The 15,140-nt window shown below is 36.5% G+C and overlaps 1 protein-coding gene across 1 annotated transcript in view; it reads left to right on the top strand.

Moving 5' to 3' along the window:
• The first annotated feature begins 2,481 nt into the window (after positions 1–2,481).
• PTBP3 (polypyrimidine tract binding protein 3) overlaps positions 2,482–15,140 on the top strand; it is a 44,953-nt gene continuing 32,294 nt past the window's right edge. Inside the window, exons 1-2 of the mRNA XM_065655891.1 lie at positions 2,482–2,567; positions 7,300–7,346. The gene's annotated coding sequence lies outside the window, so the exon portion shown is untranslated. The remainder of the gene's footprint in view (positions 2,568–7,299; positions 7,347–15,140) is intronic.

The following is a 15,140-nucleotide window of genomic DNA, read 5'->3' as shown; positions in this document are numbered from 1 at the left end:
GAAGTTTTTTGTGGGTTTTTTATGTGTTTTCTCCCTCCTTTTTTTTTCTTTTCCTTCCTCTGATGACTCAAAGCAGTGCAGCCCAAACTTCTCTGACATCCTTTAACACTCTTGCAGTGGAAGCCTTGGTAGGGGGGTGGATTGACAGGAACACTCTTGTATAAATGCTGATTAATCAGAAAGCAAATAGTGTTAGGAAATACCTTTCTGGAGAACTGCATTCAAAGACGTAATGTGTAATTTTGTGATGATCAGCATTTTTTTCACATTTGCTTTGAAACTACTTTGTGGAAAATTTCAAAAGAAAATCGCGAAAGTTCTCAGTTGGAGTGAGAATCTCCTCTCTTTCAATGTACTTCTGAGGAACATGTTATTTTATTTTTCTTTTAATCCATTTGAGAAGACTTTTATTTTTACCTCTTAGGTTGTGGAATTGCCATCTAGCTGATTGTATGGTTCCCGTAGTCAACCTATTCTCCTTCAACTGGTGTGATGAGCTTGTTTTGCAAACTGTTTTTTAATTGTCATAAAGATTTTTTTTTTTTTTTTTTTTTTAGTTCTGTTGAGAGAGGAGGGAAAATGGGGCATTCATTGACTGGTGTAGTACCATGAAATACTAATATTAAAGATAACTTAAGGCTGACCTTCATTCTGTCTTGAGTAGAAATAGCATAAGCAAAATACATGTAGTTCTTAAACTGTAGAGATCTAACATCACAAAGTAGAACCTTCCTAATAAACTTGCTTGTCAGAGAGTAAGGCAAAGACTAAGGGCACATTAAAGGTGAGTCAATTGAGTGCTTTTTAAGAAGTTTGCTTTAGCAGAACTTTTTAGGTGTTTCAGTAACGGTGCAGCTAGTTGATGATAACTGCAGGTTTGAGTACGCTTTGAGTTGTTAGATGCTGACTGTGACACTTCAGGAAGGCATGGTTTTTGAGGGTCATTTGGGGGGGTATTCTTTTTTTGTTAGAAGATAAGTACTTTCTGAGAATGGGACTTGACTGGAGGATCTCCAGACTGTTAGTTGAAAATGCAAGCTGTTGAGACCACGATTCATTAAAACTGGCCTAGCATGCAGAATTTAAAGTAAAACAAGTTAAAAACTTTTCATAAACCAGCTTGTGACCTTTTCTTGTTAAACACTATTCAAAGTAGGAAGAGCAAAAGAAGTAAAATTATGCTTCCTTGGCAGTAATATGGAAATTAAATACAGGGATTAACTTATTTATATGGCATACTGGGGCTAATTTAGACACAAAACATATATTTAGTGAGGGTAAGAACACATAAACACAGAGAAACCATGTTTATTTGGATCAGGAAGATTCTCCAGAAAGCTGTGAAAATATCACCGTTTTGTGGCAAAGAAATTGACTCTTTATTCAAGATTATTGCGTTTGGAGGAAAATGTGATTCAAGTTAAACTGATTATATTCAAATAAATTAGTAATGGGGTGAACTCTATTTTTTTGTTGACTATCAAAGGTGGCCCAGATATGTATGTGGATGTGTATTTTTCTTTAACTGAGCTTAGTGATTTCCCTGTGGGTTAGTAAGACGAAAAAAATCAGGAACAACAGTAAACATAGCAGCTGAATTTATATTTGCAAGTTACATTCAGCCACTCCAGTATCAGGTTAAATCTTTAAGTTTAACAAGGCTTCTGGCTTCTGGAAAATGATGTTCAAGCTTTTAAAGAAACATCAACCACTTGTACATTATTATCCTTAGGTTTCTGGCTCAGAAGCCCTTTTTGGACTTCTATTCTACATAGAGTAGAATTACACAGCTTACTTTTTCCTGTAGTTCCTTCATCAATACCCGTTTCTAACCCACTTTGGGTTATATGCCTGTGAAAAATAGCTAACACGGGCCTAGTGTGATTGAAGTTATCCATGCTTATGAGCTTGCTGTTCACCAAATAAACTTGTGTCCTATTAATATCAAATATAATCAGAAATGGGAATCATCTGTCACAATCAGAAACATTAAAATAGAAAAATATAACTCAATCTCATAGTTTCCTTACCAGTTATCAAATGACTATTTATGTGATTTGTACTGTGGTCAAGAACACTAATCTACTTACCTACCCTGTGGTGGGAGATCAGCAGTTGAAGTATGCTGGGTTCTACCAGGGAGTATTTATTAAGTTTTCTTCTAAACTAACCCTGTGCTAGCTGAAGCACCTCTGCAAGTATCAAATGATAAGCAGAAGTGTGTTTAGGTAGACTTTCTTTTAGAGGATATCCTGATATAATATTATGTAATAAAATAAGGCCTACAGCTGCTGTTTCAAGGTACGGTACTTAACCTTTTCTTTTGCACTGATTAACTGTTGCATGGAATCGCACTCTTGCTTTCAGTTTTTCTGCTTTTGACAATCACATATCATTTGTACTTTTAATTTCGTTTTGTGCTGAATAATCTTTACGGAAGACTACAGTTAGGACACTGTTTTTTTCCTCATTTCAGAGTGTGAAAATAGAGCCTATCTTTTCTGGTCTGTGGATGTGACTTCTACACTGGAGTAAAAGGCAGCATTTTTGACACTGTTGCGGAGTGGGTAGGTAAAAAGGAAAAAGTATTTTTTCTGTTCCTGTTGATACCACTCTTTCCTGCTCTTCCTGTTTCCCTATTAGCTAAAGTTGTTCAAACTCAAGACTGTTGCCGACAGTGCAGCACCATTCTTGGCAGCACATTTCTGCACTTCCCTCGTGGTGTAGCAATTACTGTGTGTGAATGGCGCAGTAAATCACTGTGGTACCACACTGCCTTGCAGTTTTTAGTCGCTGCCCGGAGAGGCACGAAAACACAAGGGTGGGGAATGACATGACTGCCTGTGCTCGCTGCAGCCTTAGATCAGCCTAAACTGACCAGGAAACCTCACCCTAAATTTCCTGTGAAACCCAATGGAATGAATGCTTATATGATTCAATAACCATTATCTTTGCAATTAACTTAATCACACCGTACTACAAGTAATTTAACTCGCCGACATTCTCATTCATTAGAAGACATGGTGTATTACAAGTGGCATTTAAAGTCAAGGAGAAGATACATCATTCTTTCTCAATACTGAATACCAGAAGCAAAGGAATAAAAAAAAAGTGTTTGCATACTTACACTCTGTGCAAGTGTGCATACTTCACACAAGTGCACAAGTGTATGGTGGAGTCAGTATTGTCTACTAGGATCTTAACCATTTAAACAAAACATTACTATCTATTGGGAGGTAGGTTGCATAGGAATAAGGATGATCCAAAACCGGTTTGGGTATAGGCAGAAATAAAATCTTACCATGTCTTCTGGATTGAGATCAGACCTTGTGGAGAAATCAGGGACTGGCAACCCTTTTTCTTTAGGTGGTGTGGTGGTTATGTGCGCAGTAGCACAGGAGAAGGACATGAAGTAACTTCCACTTCTAATGGAGATCTGCCACTGCAGATCTGTCGTTCTGCTACACTTTGCAGAGATTAGGTTATCACTCCAACTTTTGATTCCTGCTTATTAGGTAATTACTAGACTGCAGTCATTTGGAAAAGAGAGAGACATTTTTAAGGGAAGGATTCAAAGCACATTTTTGCACTTGCCTAGAGTGACAGCATACTTCAAGGACTGCATTTGAGTGTGTGAACTATACTTCAACCCTTTATGACATACAGACCCCGGTATCTTAAAGGTCTTTTCCAACCTAAATGATTCTATGCTTCTGTATGACTTCACCCTTTTAACCACAACGTTTTATAAGGTAGAAACACGATACTGTTTGAAAGTCAGCATGTAATGCGTGTTCCCACAGTGACCCCAAAGATCACTGCAAAGTAAATTAATATAGCATCTGAGCATTTTACTGACTTGTAATATTGCCAAGCGACCTAGTTTAATTCATAAATCACACGCAATTGCTGCTAGTTTTGTTAGGCTTTCTTTCCCTACTTAGCTTTGCTCGACTTGATTAGGATTTTCTTTCTGGTTCCATTTCTGTGGATATTTTGATTGTACCTTTTCTGATTTTACTACTGACAATACTGCATTCATCTTCTCACTCCTTTTTTCTTTCTCAGTTCACCTGTTTCTATTTTCTAGTCTCTAATTTCTCTTTCTTGCTCCATGTATACAGATATTTGTTCTCATCTTGTTTTACCACGAAAATTACTCTAGCTTCGCTTCTCACTTGTTTCGGTTACCTGTCCTTTCCCAAAATGCAGCCAGTTTGAAATCCAGATTTTTTTATATACTTTGTGTACAAAATATACCTGTTTTGAAATACAGAATTTTTGTAAAGTTATTCAGTGGACAGTATAAGACTTTGAATGTGGTGGAAGCCTTAGTGCTAAACTTGGTTTCTGTGGAGGAAACTTCTTTATCTCAAAAGTGAGTCACCTCTTAATTTTTCAGTTGTTTTCTGTCACTGCTAGCAAACTTGTTTCTGTGCAATAAAACTTGATGGGGGTATGGAAAAGCTGGCTCTTCTTATAAAACTGGTCAGTTTCAGAAGATAAGTACAAACCGCAGACATCCACAGTTTCTTGAGCTGTTTGGGTTTTTTATTTATAAATGTGGGTGGGGATTTTTGTGTGTGTTTCTTTGTTTGGTTTGGTTTTTTAAAAATTTTTTTTTTCTCCTCTAGACAACCAAGCATTTATAGGGAGGAGATACCAAGGTGCAAGTGAAGGTGTGGGTGGCAAAACTACATATCGTGTCCAGCCTTATAGGTCAACTTAATGCATGAGCTAAAGTAGTGTTTAAAGAAAAGGTCAATGAGTACAGGCATCACTTCCCGATAAACGAAATAAATTTGTGCCTATAATTCTGTGCAGTTCTAGATTTTTTTTTTTCCGGATTAAAAGCAGCTATCTATTGCTTCAGAAGCTTGTTGTCTTAATTGTCATGAGTCTGGAAGTGTTACATAAGTCTGTCACTGAAGAAGACTATGTTTATGTATAATTTCCTTTTTTTCTGTACAACCCTGCTTTACCCACTAGTATGTGATTTTCAATGTATTGAGATAGAACTTGTGTATGTACCATGGCTTTGTTTTCTAAAATATTTAAAAAAATGTATGGAAGTATAATTAAGTGCTTTTAAAATGTAAAAGTAACTTGAAAATAACTCTTAATTGCTAAGTCTTATCTGCAGGATCCCATAACATACTTTCTGTAGGGAAATCAGTTTGCTAATGGCACTGCTAATGGCAATTTTTGTCTTACCATCATGTAAAATAAGTCTCAAGTGTGTGCATGTGTATTTATATGTATATACACTAATGGGACTTATATGTAAATGCAGAGATCATTCACTCTGTGCCATGTTCCCCTATTGCCCCTGCTCTCTGCTGCCTGTTTTTGCTCTGTAATAGTTGCTCTTTGTAGGGCTGTGAACTGGACAGTAATACCATAAATGCTTTCTTTGTAGAATCAGCAAGGAACAAGATTATAATTCATTGGGAATTTTTTATTTTTTAACTTTACTTTGGAGCCATAGGGTTCATCTGTTTTGTGTACAAAAATTGGCATTTTTAGTGCACCCTTGTTGACAAGTGTAGCCTAGTGTGTTGTGAACAAGATTCCCTTGGTAGAACTCTTTATCATGGTACTAGTTGCTGTTTCAGCATGTACCTTAAAAGATAGGGAGAGGGACACATAACACATGACAAGAAAAAAAAAAACAGGTCTCAGCAGGATCAAGTTCTCAAGACATGCAATCCAAAGCTTAGACTAAAATTGTATTCTAGGCTAATCAATGTTAATAACTTGATATTTAACTGAAGCAATTTAATTTAAAACTGTGGACTACCCAAAGGTGGTAACTCATTTAATTACCAGTATTTTATAAAACACAGAGAATATTAACAGGGTGCATGGATTTAAATATTAGTAAAATTCAGGAGCTGTATTTGCTTCATAGGTTTTCTTCTCAGAATCATGTTTCTCCTATAATTGGTTGTATGTTTGTAACCAAAGGGTAGGGTTAAAACTAAAGAAGTCATGCTTAACAGTAAAATGATTTTAATGTTACTGTTAAAACACTTCACAGTATACTTTGATCAGGGAAAATGATTATTTCATCAACTAACTTGTGTTCCATTGAGAGCCAGAAGAAATGAAGTCTGTTAGACTGTTAGTGTTGTGAAGTAAAACTGAAGGGAAGAGTTCATTTTGTGTGACAGGTGATATTTAGGAGAGGGAAAAAGAGAGGAGCTTGAACCTACATATGGAAAAGATGGAGCATTCATTTAAACAAAAGATGTAGGCTCTCTGGGTACAGGGGAGAATGTAAACAGGGTGTGACTCTGTTTTTCCTGCATACAATGCTACTCTCCTAAAAAATATTAAGTAGTAATTGAAAATTCAGTTTGTGAATAGATGTATTATACTCTAATGTTGATCTTGATGCAGATCTTTCATCTGTTAGGACATGAGCTTATTCAAGTAATACTTAATTTATGTGATGCCCTTCATCATGCAGACTTTTATTACTTTCCAGCCACTTAAAGTATGCAATTCTTAGAGCTTTTAGTATTAGAGTTATGTCTGAGAAAAATGAATTTTCTTTTTAAAAAGAAAAAAATTTCTGGCTTTTGTTGTTGCTGAGAAAAGCTTCAAATGTGAAGCTGAAAATTAAATACTCAAAAGGCAAACAATCAGAAACATGTGTCTTTAGAGTGTCATGGTTGAGAATGGGTAGTTTGGTGTTTTGTTTGGGTTTTTTGTGTGTGTTTTTTTAAGACAATTTGTAAGGCTCTGCAAATTTGTACGTCAGAAAAAGTAGTTTCATGCTTTTAAACTGAATGATCAGCTAAGAGAAAAATCATTTTGGTAGCTTCTATGAATCCATGGTAGGCTTTGGGTGCCTTGGAAGCAAGACCTTTTTTCCCAAAATACTCTGTTCTTAAACTAAGTTATGTATGTTTCATCCTGCAGAACAATACAAATCAAAGTAACAAAAGTATATACCTTTCATGCTGCAAGATAGAACTGCTGATAAGCACTGTATCCTGCAATCCCGTTTATGCATTCTTCTGTTTTCAGAAGGAATTAGGGTTAAAAATGAAGGGTAAAAAGGGTGTGTTTCATATAGAAATTTTGCAGAAATTTTGTTGATTGCTATTGTGATCTTGGCTGTCATTTTCTTTTTTCTCCATGCTGTGCATTGTAAAACCGTTTCCGTTGCAAGAGAAAAAAAATCCACAGATCATCACATTTTTACTTTCATAATGTTTTTCTTACTTCCTTTAAAATATTTACAATTGCCTTTGCAATAATGTGCTAACATCTTCCATTTTCTCTCTTCAGCTTTTTCATACAGTGTTGTTACAGATCTTTTAGCAGTCAATTTAAAGGTAGGAGTCTTATAGCCTTTCATATACATTTGTTATTCCTTTTATTGTAACCCTTCCTTGTTTTTGCTGATACTGTATTGCTGGTCATAAGTCTTCTGCTATTGTTCTGTTTATTTTAGATGTATTTCTTTCTAGATGTTAATCTTTAATAAGTGATAAACCAGGTTGTCCAGTAATGGCACTTTTGTACTTTATAAGGCCATGTAAATTTTCTTCTGACCAGATTCAAAAGGGACTGGTGATTTATTTAGGTTACTGTAAATATCTTCTAACTTGTGCATAGTAAAGTGTAGAATGGTGTAAAACTATATACAATACGACATCGTACAGATACATTAGTGACTTCAAGCAAAAAACCCTAAGTGTAAGGCGAAGTATGTTCTCACTATACTGGACTTCATTCTGTACAGTGTTTATGTACAGACATGCTTACACATTCAATTGCTTATTAAGAATTAGGATGAAGATTTTAGTAACGATTATGTTGAGTGTCCTATTGTTTGTTTGAAACAGGAATACATTTGAAAGGAACATACTGAAGCAACTTTCTCTTGAAACAAAAAGCCTGTGTTAACTCGTGAGGAAAACTTAGATGTTGATCTTCACAAGTTTAAGGGTTAAACTAAGTAGGAGGCATAGACATTAATTTTTATTGCCAGTAGTGTTTTTATTTAAACTATCAGAAAACAACATTACTGGTAATGTGGATGATGATAAATTAGTGATGGTACTACAAAGAAAAGCTGTCATCTTCTTTTTGGTGCACAGTTTGAAAGAAAGCTCTGCTTTCATGTTGTGATGCCTGCTTGATCTCTTGATCATTCAAAGTTGTATATGGATTCTTGCCCTTTAGGAGGAGTTTAAAGCTTTCATACTAACTGGAGGTATTTCATACTTTAAGAATGAAAATGCATGGTTTATATTCATTTAAAAACTTAGCTTGTCACACTAATTTTACAGCTCTTGATAATCCCTTGCTCAAGGTTACTTTTGTCAATGGTAGTTTATTTTATTACTTTGCTCTCCTTGCTCCACTGCAGCCTCTCCCAGTGACCTAATTTAGCTGAGCAGTCTGGAGAGTTGGGCAGGGAAAAATTTAATGAAATATAACAAGAGAGAGTGTAGAGTCTTGCATCTGGGCAGGAACAACCCCAGGTTCCAGTATAGGTTGGGGAATGGCCTATTAGAGAGCAGTGTAGGGGAAAGGGACCTGGGGGTCCTGGTGGGCAGCAGGATGACCATGAGCCAGCACTGTGCCCTTGTGGCCAGGAAGGCCAATGGTACCTGGGGTGTATTAGAAGGAGGGTGGTTAGTAGGTCAAGAGAGGTTCTCCTTCCCCTCTACTCTGCCCTGGTGAGACCGCATCTGGAATATTGTGTCCAGTTCTGGGCCCCTCAGTTCCAGAAGGACAGGGAACTGCTGGAGAGAGTCCAGCACAGAGCAAAGAAGATGATGAAGGGAGTGGAGCATCTCCCTTATGAGGAAAGGCTGAGGGAGCTGGGGCTCTTTAGCTTGGAGAAGAGGAGACTGAGGGGTGACGTCATTAATGTTTATAAATATGTAAAGGGTGAGTGTCACGAGGATGGAGCCAGGCTCTTCTCGGTAACAACCAATGATAGGACAAGGGGCAATGGGTACAAACTGGAACACAGGTTCCACTTAAATATGAGAAGAAAGTTCTTCACAGTGAGGGTGATGGAACACTGGAACAGGCTGCCCAGGGAGGTTGTGGATTCTCCTTCTCTGGAGACATTCAAAACCTGCCTGGACGCCTTCCTGTGTAACCTCATCTGGGTGTTCCTGCTCCGGCGGGGGGATTGGACTGGATGAGCTTTCGAGGTCCCTTCCAATCCCTGACGTTCTGTGATTCTGTGATCTATATTGGAGGGAAGAACGTAGAAGAAGAGGGAAGTCTTTGTGACAGTGAACCTTTAGAAAGGTTTTGTTGTTATAGCAAGCCTTTAATTTCTCTTGTAAGCTAATAATTTACTTCCTGGCATCTTCAAATTGCATATTGGTGGGTCATACACAATTTCAAGAAGAAAATACTATTTTCTTAGGTTCTTGCCCTGTATCTAGTATATAACGTTGTGGTGTTCTCACTTGTAGAGTCTGGTCATGATGTCTGGTTTGGATTTACCACATCAAACTACAAATTTGATATACTGGATAATGGGATATCCAATTTTATGTTCTGAGCTAGTCAGTCTTAAATGTCACAGCTGGAAGTATAAAGATCTCTCTATATCCAGAGGCAGACTTAGCATTACTGATTTTTTTTTTTTCTTTTTAGTAATAAAAATAATGTAGTCATAGAAGTCTGTGAAGTGTCACATTATTGTTCAGTTTAAGTAAACAGCATACTGTTAGACTGATACCTACATTTGTCTCATGTCAACATCAACTGTGAACTCCTGTAATGCAGTTCTACACTGTGTCCTCATTTGATTGTAAACTTATTTGACGTAGAAATGGTGTAATTTGTAACTTACACTTCTCCTACTCACTCATATTTGTGCAAACTTAGTGAAGCAATAGTTGGACCTTACATTTTACTGTGCTTATATGCAGACCCTAATATGCTTAGGGAGAGGGAAATGTCTTTGGTGTTGGTGATGCTTGTTTAGCAGTTCACTGTCTTCTAAAAGTCTTTCCTGGACATCACCTGTTAGAAGTGTTAAATTTTTTTGGACTGATCTAATATGGGCACTCTCATATTTTCAGTTTACGTAGGAACTTAAATGCTAATAAAGTGACCAAATACTTTAGTTTTTAAATACTTCTCAGTTAAACAGAGCAACTTTCAAATCTGTTGAATATACATGAACCAAACTGAGTTAGCATTAGGAGGGTTTTTTTTTTTTTTCCAAGAACAATTTGTTCTTGTTTGTTTGATTGTTTCTTTTGATACAGTCCAGTTCTGGGATTACTCCCTGGCTTTGCCTAAAGTGACATATGAATGCATGAAAGTAGATGAAGCATGGAAAGAGTATAGGCATGTTGGAAGTCCAGCCTGGCACAATTAAGTTGTGGTAAAACTGGAAATGTTGGAGTGTGTTAATACGAAAGAACAAGCTGGCAAGTAGATCTATATATGCAAGCAAAGTCTTACAAATTCAGAATGCAGAGAAAGGCTTGATATGACAGTAAAGCTATAATAATTAGATGGAGTTTTTTGTTTTGTTTTGGTTTTTTGTGAGTTACTAGCATCTCCCAAACATGACTTGGTATTTGTGATGCTCACTATGAAGTTTGTATCTGTGACAGTATTTTCCTCTGATTATCCTCCTGTGAAAGTCATAGTAGAAAAAGGACACAGGAGTTTTTATGGTATTGAGATAAGGCAGACTATGAGAGGGTGAAGCCTGTTATTAACTTCTCTGGTTACATCCCTATAAAACTACAATGTCTTGTCTCCACCAAAATTTTATACTTGGATGATGCTAGTTTTCCTGTGAATTAAAATGCAGAGCCTGTCTCTTTAGAGAATGGTTAGAATTAGGCCAGTGAATGATGCAAGCATTATGGTTATTAAACTCTTTGTGGAAGAAAGCTCATTTTGGAAGAAATAAATTAGAGATTGACTGTAAATATCTCTTGCTCAGAGGAAAAGAGACATCAGTAACTCACTTTTAACAAATAACTCTACTTGCTGTCTCCACTACAGAATGTATTATGTATATTTGACCTCTTTGTTATTAAATCTAAGCAATAAAGACAAAACTTCCTTTGCATTACTGCTTACTCTGGCCTTCAGACCATGTTACTGATGAGGATATGTTTCCATGAGTGGCATGAAGCACTTTTAATGATGCTGAAAAATTTAAATCTTGTTTGAATCTCTTCCCTGTTACTCTGACTGCCAGATCCAGCTCACCTGAGGAGATTAAGCTGTTAGTGGTTTGTGGTTTGTTTGTTTGTGGGTTTTTTTTAAGGTATTTTTGGAGGGGAATTTGTCTTTTGGTTGGCAAACTAAATTTGCTTCCCTTTTAGCAAGATGGTGTAGAACAGAGGGATAAGAAGGGATACAGTGAGCCACTTACTCACTTTTGTGGCAATAAACCATTAATTCAGCTGTGATGCACTGTGAAACCATGCCATCAGGTGTGCAGACACAGCTCTGTGATTCTTCTGCAGGCAAGATCATGGATTAATTTTTAATCAAATTAGTTTTCCATTTGGTTCTCAGTGGGAAAGTAGGATGGAAATGTGTGAGAAGAAGAGCGTAAGCTGCTATTTCTGCTGAAGACTTTGCATCAGAAAATTCAGCTCCAGTGTTAGTAAGAATAAATTTTTGTTATTTCTGAATTATAGTCTGAATTAATTGTTAGGTTTCTGTTCAATTGTCTATCTCTGTTACATCCATCAGGTCAGATGTTTTATGAGTTGTAGATTTATCCCATATACCTACATCTATCAATGTCACTTTCTTGGTACATTGAAGTAGTATATACAATGTCTTTTAAAGACTAGATTCTGCAATTAAAAGCAGCAATTCACCTTCTTAGGAAAATATTTTAACAAATAGCCAGATTGTATGCCTTAATATTTGTAAGAACTTGTATAAAACTGTCTCTAGAAAAGAGAAAAAACACACAGTATTATAGTTATGTTATTTTAAAAAGAATTTATACTTAATTCAAATAGTGATTAACTCTCAATTTAAGAAGTGCTTTTTGTTACTGGGCTCTTGCATATTCCTAGACAAAGGCTTATCATGAGTCAAGTAGGCAAAAAGACTCTTGCCTTCTTCCTGACCTTATTGCTTAATGAAACCTTGTGGTATTTATATTTGGCATATATTTAGTTGGCTTTTCATATTAGGGAGAAGGGAAGAATAAAGTTCTTTGAATGGGTGGAAAGTGGAGAAGGAATGCTCAGGTCATATTTAGAGCGTGGGACTAAGGTCCTCTCAGAATTTTCATTTTTACCTTTTCTGTTATTGTAGTTGGTGAGTACCATTAATGATAGAAAAAATGTTCAGTTAAGTATAACCTGAATTCTTTACATAACAAGTACCTGGGTTTCTGGTTTCTGCTACTATAGTGAGCGATAAACATGAGTATTAGGTGGTGATGGTGAAACTGCATGTAAAACGTTGAAAGTGCTTAAAACATGACTTCAGGGCTTTAATTGTCAGAGCTATGGGTTTTTTTCACCATTGCCTATATATAGAGTGCTTGATTTGAGTTTGCTTTTTAAGTGATTTTTAGTCCAAGTCTGTTTTATGCCTCCCATGTGTTTCATCCCAAAGACAGGGAGCTGGTTTTGTGCCAGAATTTTTAGGGCATCTGTTACACTGTGGCAAAGGCAAATATTTAAAATGAAGAGATCGTGACCTGCTTTGCCAGGTCGCTATGGATGCAGAGGTTGCTGTTGTGGATGCTTGCTGGTATGGATGACCTGAAGACATGTAAGAACAGCTGGATTCTTCTTTGCTTCCCTGCACTTTTAAGATGTCTCCCTAGTTTAAAATTGTTAGCAGTTTGTCAGTACAGTTGTGGTTTCTCTGACTTTGTGAAAGGATGGGAGTGTTGATTAAAGCATGCAAGATACAATTGGTGATTCTCGTATTAATAAGATGTGACCTTGGATGTACAGTAGAATAGAGTGATCCATTTAGAATTCTTCTCCAACAAAAGACAGATAACACACAGATGACAGTAAAAGCAGAAGGTCTGGGTCGATACCACGCAGTAAACATGTTATGTGTCTCTGCTAATTGGCACGGTGAGCAGTAAGGGGAAAGGTGCTGCTCAACTCTGGTCTCGTGGACTTTTCACTGCCTTCCTCCCCTCTGTCCTCTGCCATCCCGCCAGTGGAGGATGAATGCTGCAGCTTGGTAAAGCTTATCTCCTTTTCCATATTCCTGCTGCTGACCCGAAAAATGAACAGGTATAAACTAGAAATGCACTCTTCGCAATCCACATAGCTCCTGGATGTGATTTGAACCAATGCAGTTAGCATTTACATAGTTTTTAAAAATACCTTTTTAGAATTTGGATTTCTTCATTTTAAACAGCTGTATCAATCTTAAAAAACAGTCTGTAGTGGTAAAAAGACAAATAGCTGTTTAAAGGAAGACAACAGGACAAGTGTGTATGTATGTAGTCAGTTGTATTATTAATTTTTTTTCTGCCTGTTTTATAGAAAAATGGTGAAATTATTCCATGATTCTACTATCCCATTGCAAAAGTCAATGTGAGATGACTAGATGGTTTCTAAAACTATTTTGTATGCGGTTCTTGAAACTGGTGGATTTGAAATTCTTGCTAAATAATTCATGTAGTATATTTTGGGCTATCTTGGAGCCTGTACGGTACTTCCTACTTCAGTAGAGCATCTGCTATTAGGAACTGTTTATTCAAGTTATTTATCTGTCATACAAATTTTGTATTTAAGAAATTATTCTATCACAATTAGGAAAGGTGATTTAGTTTACACGATGGGATATACTGCTGCAGACTTACTAATAATTTGTTGTTCTAAAAAGAACCCTATGTCTTTTAATTAATGAAATCAACCAGTCTAAAACTTGATTTATCAGGGAGCTTCAGGACCTGATAACGGAGGCAGTAGAGTGGGCTGTAATGCTAACAGAGACATTGCGCATTCAAGCCTGCAGAAGAGCAGCTATCTGTGCTAAACCAACATGCATCCAGGATGATGGACGATTAGCCTGTTCACCCAATGTGGGAGGGGTCTGCAGTGGAGGAAAGGAGGCTTGCTTGTTAGTGATCACTGCCTATAATTTCCTTTTATTTCAGCTTACTGAAATGATAGTTTTTTTCTTTGTAGGATCGGTTTATGTGTTTTTAATACAAATGTATGACTTGGAAATTTCCCGTAGTTTACCTACACTTTCTCTGCAATCTTTTTTATTTTAGCATTAATGGCATGGTACTTCACATCAAATCCTCATTTTAGAAGCAGGAGTTGTATCTCTGTTGCAAACATGGTTTGTGGAAGAAAGAATAAAGGAATATTACAGGTATTTAGAGAGCTTACTGCAGAAGATAATGAAAATGTTCACTCCTTTCATGCCTCTTAGCTTTTTTTTGGTGATTTGATTCTGTAGAAGTTAATAAGGTATGCATTAAAACAGTTCATTTACATTTAACGACAATTTTTCACTGGTATAGCTTGAAATTGTCATGTTTCAAAGTGTGCCCTTTTTGGAACAGTAAGTCATTTGTTACCATGTAGAATCTTGTAGAAAATGTACAAAACCTTAATTTATATATAAAGAGAAAGGTGCTTTTTCAAATAATCATTTTCCCTTCAGATCACCTCCCCACCTTTTGTTGTTCTGGCTGTCTCAGAGTAAAGAGCTACGATCATATTCTTCCTGGCTGCTGTCTTGGAAATAATAGTCTAGAAAGGTGACTAGCTGTATTTGAGGAAAACAAACAATACATATTTCAGATAGAATCTAAGTTTCTCTATGACTATCCCATTAATTGAGCTGTTTTGAAGAATTTTTGAGTAGAAAGGGAGAAGGAAAATATTGCAGTTGAAAGCTGGGGGAGGGGGAAAGTAGTTTTGTTTACCTATAGCCTTTTTAAAAATTAAAAGGTTGTTTAAAGGAGTTATTGATTCCAGAACTAATACTGAATAAATACATGCTATAGTTTCGACAAATGGGCATGTTCTAAAGGAGTATTTTTGAGCACCCAACTTACCCTCCTGTTTCCAACTATATGTGACTTACAAAGAATTCATAAAATGTAGAGTTGTTGGCTTTCAGATGCTTGCCATACCTTTTTGCTATGAGTGCAGCTTTTTATACTTGAA

The sequence above is a fragment of the Caloenas nicobarica genome, chromosome Z, assembly GCF_036013445.1.
Source record: "Caloenas nicobarica isolate bCalNic1 chromosome Z, bCalNic1.hap1, whole genome shotgun sequence".
NCBI classification, from domain to species: Eukaryota; Metazoa; Chordata; class Aves; order Columbiformes; family Columbidae; genus Caloenas; species Caloenas nicobarica.
This window is presented reverse-complemented; position numbering and strand designations above follow the sequence as displayed.